The sequence below is a fragment of the Ixodes scapularis genome, unplaced genomic scaffold (assembly GCF_016920785.2).
Source record: "Ixodes scapularis isolate PalLabHiFi unplaced genomic scaffold, ASM1692078v2 ptg001953l_1___fragment_1__unscaffolded, whole genome shotgun sequence".
Taxonomy (NCBI): domain Eukaryota; kingdom Metazoa; phylum Arthropoda; class Arachnida; order Ixodida; family Ixodidae; genus Ixodes; species Ixodes scapularis.
The window spans coordinates 541615-549202 of NW_024610218.1; the positions used below are offsets into that span (position 1 = coordinate 541615).

The 7588-nt window shown below is 55.3% G+C and overlaps 2 non-coding genes across 2 annotated transcripts; both read right to left on the minus strand.

Annotated features, from left to right (window-relative positions):
• Positions 1 to 4696: 4696 nt before the first annotated feature.
• LOC120844688 lies at positions 4697 to 4849 on the minus strand. Its single transcript, XR_005716466.1, has one exon. It is a non-coding gene; the product is annotated as a 5.8S ribosomal RNA (ribosomal RNA).
• Positions 4850 to 5289: 440 nt separating this feature from the next.
• Positions 5290 to 7105, minus strand: LOC120844691. Its single transcript, XR_005716470.1, has one exon. It is a non-coding gene; the product is annotated as a small subunit ribosomal RNA (ribosomal RNA).
• Positions 7106 to 7588: the final 483 nt, after the last annotated feature.

A 7588-nucleotide genomic window follows, 5' to 3' on the forward strand; every position in this document is an offset into this window, starting at 1 on the left:
GGGCACTCTCTGTCAAATTGTCTGGGGCAGTCACCATCCTTGCTACGGTGGCGGTCGCCGAGGTGCGCTCCCCCGTGCGGGGCTCCATCATGGGGTGATCCCCACACCTAGGGGCACCGACAGCTGCACCTGACGACCATCCACTTTGCCTAGGTTCGTGCCTTGTCCGCTTCAATGAGTCAGTTGAGTGGACCTTTCGGCTCCCTGCGGTGTCAGAAGGCTGCGAGCCGATACCTCCCGCCACTATTCCTTGTGGGGGTGCTCCTGCGGCATGGTACTGTTTGGCCCGCGCCCCTTTAGCGCGTTGGGAACCCGCTTCGTCCACTGACTCTGCAGTCGCCATCAGTGGCCCGGCGCCGGCCTTAGGTGTAAACACCATCAGTGGCTTCTTCCGGGACCTAGGCTTCTGCTGGGGTCCTTCTTCGGGACCCTCCTTGGTGCGGGCCGCCTTACGGCTCCCGCGGGAGTCAGAGTGGATTCCGGGGATCACGTGTTCCCTTGCGGTCTCTGATGGCTCTGGGCGGATACCTACCCCGACATGTCCTCGTGGGGGTGCTACAGTGGCGTGGTACTGGCTTGCCTTTTGCCGTCTTCTCCGCTGGGACGCTTCAGTGTCCTCCAACTCTTCCTCTGGGTGTTTGTTACCCAAGGAGGGGCAGATCTCTCGCTCGGCCTCCTCCGGCAGTTCCCCCTGCCGAAGTGGTCGCCCCGCACTGATCTGCTTTGGCTCTACGGACTGCACGCCGAATCGTGCATCCTCGTTCCTTCTGTGGTTGCTAGACCTTGGGAGCACAGTCATCGTGTTTCCCTTGTGCTTGGTCTTAGCTTTGTCCTTTTGCTTTCCTGTTTTCGGTGCAGGCTCCCGAGCAGCCACCTCCGACAGATCCCGCTCGGGTCCGCCGGGAGGAGCCTCCGCTCCGGGTCCACCTTGCGACCTTCTGGCTGACAAGCAACGCTTAGGGCTCGGAGCGTCGGGCATTGACCCGTGGCTTTCCGATTTGTGGGTTTTCGGACTTGCCGAGCCGCTTTTGAACCTGCGGGGAGGGTTTCCTCGTAGATCCTGGGTTTGGGACGTGGTTTGGCCGGTGTTCAGACAACCGTTTCCAGCGGTACCATCGAGGAGGTACACATCCCGTGGGAAGTCGGAGGCTCTACCGTGATCCATAGTCAAGGTCCGACCTTTATGGTCACGCTCCAACTCCCCGAGTAACTAGGTGCTCCGAGCGGCCAAACTCGAAACAAACGCCGAATAGGGTGATCCTATCGGGGCTACCCTCTGTGATCCAACGCGTGCGCTAAGCCCGCTCACAAGAGAGTCATAGTTACTCCCGCCGTTTACCCGCGCTTTGATGAATCTCTTCACGTTGACATTCAGAGCACTGGGCAGAAATCCCATTGCGTCAACACCGACCAGCGGCCATCGCAATGCTTTGTTTTAATTTACAGTCGGATTCCCCCGGTCCGTGCCAGTTCTGAGTTGACTGTTTTTTGCCGGCCGAAGCATAGCACTTTGGGCACGAAGCCCTCAGACGCCGCGCAGCTGAGGCTTTCCACAGGAAGGTCCCGACGCTGGTCCGGGCTTGGCCGCGCCGCGTCAACGGCGAGCCCCGCCCAGTCCCGGTGCAGTGCCGTTCCTGCTTCAGGTCCCCAGCCCGACCGGCTCAGTCCTCAGAGCCAATCCTTATCCCAAGGTTACGGATCCGTTTTGCCGACTTCCCTTACCTACATTGGTCCATCGACTAGAGGCTGTTCACCTTGGAGACCTGCTGCGGATGTGGGTACGGTCCGGCACGAAAATCACACTCCCTCACTCGGATTTTCAAGGGCCGACGCGAGCGCACCGGACAGCGCAAGAACCGCACTGCTCTACGGAGCCACCATCCCTATCTCGGGGCGAACCCATTCCAGGGACTCGATCTCCTTACAGAGAAAAGAAAACTCTTCCCGGGGCACGCATCGGCGTCTCCGAGCTGGTTTGCGTTACCGCACTGGGCCCCGAAGGACCAATCTCCGTGTCCGGGTTCGGGATTATTAACCCGATTCCCTTTCGGTCACTGCGGGGCTCTCTCCACTGCAAAAAAGTGCTCCCGCTTCGGAAAGAACTTCTCCTTTCCCTTAGGACCGACTGACCCATGTTCAACTGCTGTTCACATGGAACCCTTCTCCACTTCAGTCCTCAAGGTTCTCACTTGAGTATTTGCTACTACCACCAAGATCTGCACCAGCGGCGGCTCCAGGCGGGCTTACGCCCGACACCTTCAACGCTCACCGCAGCGGCCCTCCTACTCGCTGCAGCTTAGCACCCCCTTGTTTGCGTGCATCTGCCGGCAGCGGCCGGGGATAGGCTCGACACTAGAGCGCCATCCATTTTCGGGGCTAGTTGCTTCGGCAGGTGAGTTGTTACACACTCCTTAGCGGGTTCCGACTTCCATGGCCACCGTCCTGCTGTCTTAAGCAACCAACACCCTTCATGGGATCTCATGAGCGTCCCGCATCGGGCGCCTTACCCCGGCGTTTGGTTCATCCCACAGCGCCAGTTCTGCTTACCAAAAGTGGCCCACTTGGCACTCTCATCGCTTCCGGAGGCCTCAGACCAGAAGGCCTCCGACACACCCATTGAAAGTTTGAGAATAGGTTGAGGTCGTTTCAACCCCAATGCCTCTAATCATTCGCTTTACCAGGTGTGACTGGTCTCGGCAACAAGCGCCAGCTATCCTGAGGGAAACTTCGGAGGGAACCAGCTACTAGATGGTTCGATTAGTCTTTCGCCCCTATACCTTGGTCGGACGATCGATTTGCACGTCAGAAGCGCTTCGGACCTCCACCAGAGTTTCCTCTGGCCTCGTCCTGCCCGGGCATAGTTCACCATCTTTCGGGTGCCAACGTGTGCGCTCTAGCGCCGCCCCCACGACGTGAGCGTGTGGGGCGGGCCGTTGCTGCTCCCTTCATCGGACCCCTGGGCGGCCCGGGATCGCAACTCGGCACGGCACGAGGCCGCGCCTTCACGTTTCATTGCGCCTCTGGGTTTTGAGGGACCCATTGACTCGCGCACATGTTAGACTCCTTGGTCCGTGTTTCAAGACGGGTCGGTTACCGACCTACTCGCCGCCAACCATGACGACCCTCCGCGGAAAGAACCCGCCTCGCCGGTTCCGAGCCCCAAACACCGAACGTCAGGCGAATACCTGGCGTAAGGCAGGCGACCCGTTGACCCAGCCGGGTTTCCCGCTCCGCATTCCGGAGGGCATCGTTTCGGGCCTCCCCGAAGGGAGTAGCCCATGAGGCCTTTGCAGGGTGACGTACTCGATTACCGGCCAGGTATAACTCCCACGACAGCCAAACAAGGGCCGTCGCCGGTCACCTCCAGCGGCCGGACTCAAAGTCGTTCTTGAAAGGGTTACCCGTGCCCGTCGCGGCGTCCTACCGACGGTGGAAAATGCGTTCCGGAGTGCGCGGCACCGCGCGGGCAGCCGGAACGGGCCCCCCCCCCCCACAAGGAGAGCCCGTAAACCAAGACGCTGACACCGCTCCACGTCACAGCGAAACTGAATCCCACCGCCCTCGAGCTTCGAGTGCCCACCCGTTTTACTCTAAGCGGTTTCACGTACTCTTGAACTCTCTCTTCAAAGTTCTTTTCAACTTTCCCTCACGGTACTTGTGAACTATCGGTCTCTCGGACGTATTTATCCTTAGATGGAGTTTACCACCCAATTAGGGCTGCACTCTCAAGCAACCCGACTCACGGGAGGTTCCATCCCGAGAGAGCAGTGGCGGAGACGGGCCTGGCACCCACTCTGGGTCAAGCCCCTGTCAGGGGGACTTGCACCACCGCAAAACTCTCGGGAACGTTACCTCTCATACACCACATTTCCCGATCGCCGGCAAGGACGAGGGATTCGGTGCTGGGCTAGGTCCCGTTTCGCTCGCCGCTACTAAGGGAATCCCTGTTGGTTTCTTTTCCTCCGCTTAGTGATATGCTTAAATTCAGCGGGTTGTCTCGCCTGATGTGAGGTCGACAATTTATTTGTGCGCTTTCCAACAAAAACTTCGCCTCCTTACCACATGTCAAAAACACAAAAGGATGGCGAACTAACAGTTGTTGTACACACGCTTTGCATCGCTTTCGATTCGACAAAAAAGAAAGCGCGCAATCCAACGGCATTCCCCTACTGGATGGCTCCAGTATTCATCGGGGACGCGAAGGTCTTAGACTGACGGAAGGCTACGACGCAAAAGAACTTTCCTCCCAGAAGCGTTTTTCTTTTTTTTGTGCAAATCAACGCCACGAGATTTACATTTGCGGACGCCGCGTTCCAACGCGCCAACGCCAACTCCGTCCCACGGTTTTTCCACTCGAACAACATCCACGCCAAAGAAAACAGAATCGATCGAAAAGAAACCGTTTCAAATCTCCGTTTGTAACGCACCGACGTCACAGCGCCGTTCAACGTGCGAAAGATTTTTTTGGTACGGGATTTTCCACAAACGGTATCCATCGAGTTTCGTTTTCCCATGCAGTGTTCGATAAAAACTCGTAGGAGGAGGAGGACTGGTTAAGCGCACGCGTGCAATCGCACCACTCGTGCATTTGCTCAAAGAAAACGCAACGCAAGAAAGCATAAAACTGCGTGCTGCCCACGATCCGACACAGTCAAAACGAGGTAGAAAACAAATTCTCCTCTCTTGATATATGATCCGACCCTCACACAGACGAAGCCACGGGAAGGCCCGAGGCCGCAATGTGCGTTCAAAGAGTAAGTGCTCAGTGTGTCCTGCAATTCACACCAAGTCTCGCAGCTGGCTGCGTTCTTCATCGACCCGAGAACCGAGTGATCCACCGCTTAGAGTCGTGTCAATGTTTTTGGATTTTTCAATCAGTACGACAAAACACAAGTTGTTGTTTTTTTTTCGCGCCCGGCACATCCCATGCCATCTCGAAAGCGCAAAAAAAAAGCTTCTTCTCAAACGCCTCTTCGTTAATCAAAACAAAAGGGCGATCCTCGAGAAGAAACGAAAAAGGGGGCGATGCGCCTTTTGTAACCCGCGGATTGTCCCGGTGCACTTGAAATCTCCTCTCAATCGAGGCAGCAGAGGGATCCCGCTGGGTGCATCATCGAAAGGAACGGAGGCCACCCAAAAAAAAAGGCACATCCGAACCACAGTTGTTGTTTTTTTGTGCCGTCCCGACGGCATCCAAGCTTGGTCGGGATCGGCGCCAGATAAATTCGCACATCGAGTCCATTCCCCGTACAAGAGGAAGAAGACAAAACGATGCCAAATAACATCCGGTAATGATCCTTCCGCAGGTTCACCTACGGAAACCTTGTTACGACTTTTACTTCCTCTAAATGATCAAGTTTGGTCATCTTTCCAACACACCGGCGCAACCGAAAGGCCGCTCCGGGTATCGGTCCGAAGACCTCACTAAATCATTCAATCGGTAGTAGCGACGGGCGGTGTGTACAAAGGGCAGGGACGTAATCAACGCGAGCTTATGACTCGCGCTTACTGGGAATTCCTCGTTCAAGGGGAACAATTGCAAGCCCCTATCCCAATCACGAAGGAGGTTCCACGGGTTACCCAGTCTTTACAGACAGGGATAAAAACACGCTGCTTCCTTCAGTGTAGCGCGCGTGCGGCCCCGGACATCTAAGGGCATCACAGACCTGTTATTGCTCTGTTTCGTGCGGCTAGGAGCCGCTTGTCCCTCTAAGAAGGGTGCAAGGTGCAGAGAACCACGCACCTATTTAATAGGCTAGAGTCTCGTTCGTTATCGGAATTAACCAGACAAATCGCTCCACCAACTAAGAACGGCCATGCACCACCATCCACCGAATCAAGAAAGAGCTCTCAATCTGTCAATCCTCCCAGTGTCCGGGCCGGGTAAGTTTTCCCGTGTTGAGTCAAATTAAGCCGCAGGCTCCACTCCTGGTGGTGCCCTTCCGTCAATTCCTTTAAGTTTCAGCTTTGCAACCATACTTCCCCCGGAACCCAAATACTTTGGTTTCCCGGAAGCTGCCCGCCGAGTCATTTGAGTAACTCAGGCGGATCGCTGGTTGGCATCGTTTATGGTTAGAACTAGGGCGGTATCTGATCGCCTTCGAACCTCTAACTTTCGTTCTTGATCAATGAAAACATTCTTGGCAAATGCTTTCGCAGTAGTTCGTCTTGCGACGGTCCAAGAATTTCACCTCTAGCGCCGCAATACGAATGCCCCCGTCTGTCCCTCTTAATCATTATCCTGTATTCCAAAAACCAACAGAACAGAAACAGGATCTTGTTCTATTATTCCATGCACTGTTATTCAGGCGAATCGCCTGCGTTGAGCACTCTAATTTTTTCAAAGTAAACGCGCCGGCCAAAGCAAGGCACCTGATGAAGGGAACCAAGCCACGACAGGCATGATGTTCAGCACGGTCCGTAACGTGGTGTCCACGCACTTCCCGCCTGTAAATGAGATCCAACTACGAGCTTTTTAACCGCAGCAACTTTAGTATACGCTATTGGAGCTGGAATTACCGCGGCTGCTGGCACCAGACTTGCCCTCCAATGGATCCTCGTTAAAGGATTTAGAGTGTACTCATTTCAATTACGGGGCCTCAAAAGAGTCCCGTATTGTTATTTTTCGTCACTACCTCCCCGTGCCGGGAGTGGGTAATTTGCGCGCCTGCTGCCTTCCTTGGATGTGGTAGCCGTTTCTCAGGCTCCCTCTCCGGAATCGAACCCTGATTCTCCGTTACCCGTAACAACCATGGTAGGCGCATAATCTACCATCGACAGTTGATAAGGCAGACACTTGAAAGAAACGTCGCCGGCTCGTGGCCGTGCGATCAGCACAAAGTTATCCAGAGTCACCACACAAAACGGACCGAAGCCCGATTGATCTTGGTCTAATAAAAGCACCCGTCACCCCGAGGGGCTTCGGGCTCACTGCATGTATTAGCTCTAGAATTGCCACAGTTATCCAAGTAGGAAGAAACGATCTAAGGAACCATAACTGATTTAATGAGCTATTCGCGGTTTCGCCTTGTTTCGGCATGTACTTAGACATGCATGGCTTAATCTTTGAGACAAGCATATGACTACTGGCAGGATCAACCAGGTAATCTTTTCGTGGTGGGTCGCCCAAAACCCTACCAACGCGCGGACGCGGGGCCACCGTCAGGCGCCCCTTACGAACCGCAAACACACACAACGCTTAGGAATTATTTCCAAATCCAAGAAGAAATGAAGCACGTTCGAGCGCGCAGCCGGAATATCCCCGACCGAGGTCGGTACCGACGCGGCAAGAAGCGCATAAATTTCTTTCTCGTCGTAGCAACAGAAAGTCGTACGCCAAAAAAATCATTGACGACGCCTTCGCAGCATTGCCGAGCTTTCAGGTCCCGTGAGGACGCGAGGACGCACCCCGGCCTTCGGTCAGAACGCACTCGTCATTTCACACCGTTCGGTTAGCGCGGACGCTCCGAAACACCCTCCTCTCGCATTCGTTTTCAAGACACAGGTGCACCCGAGAACCGACCCCAACGGCAGACGCCAGAGATCGCAGGTACCTTGCTGTAACGACCATGCGGCGGAGGCAGCGGCC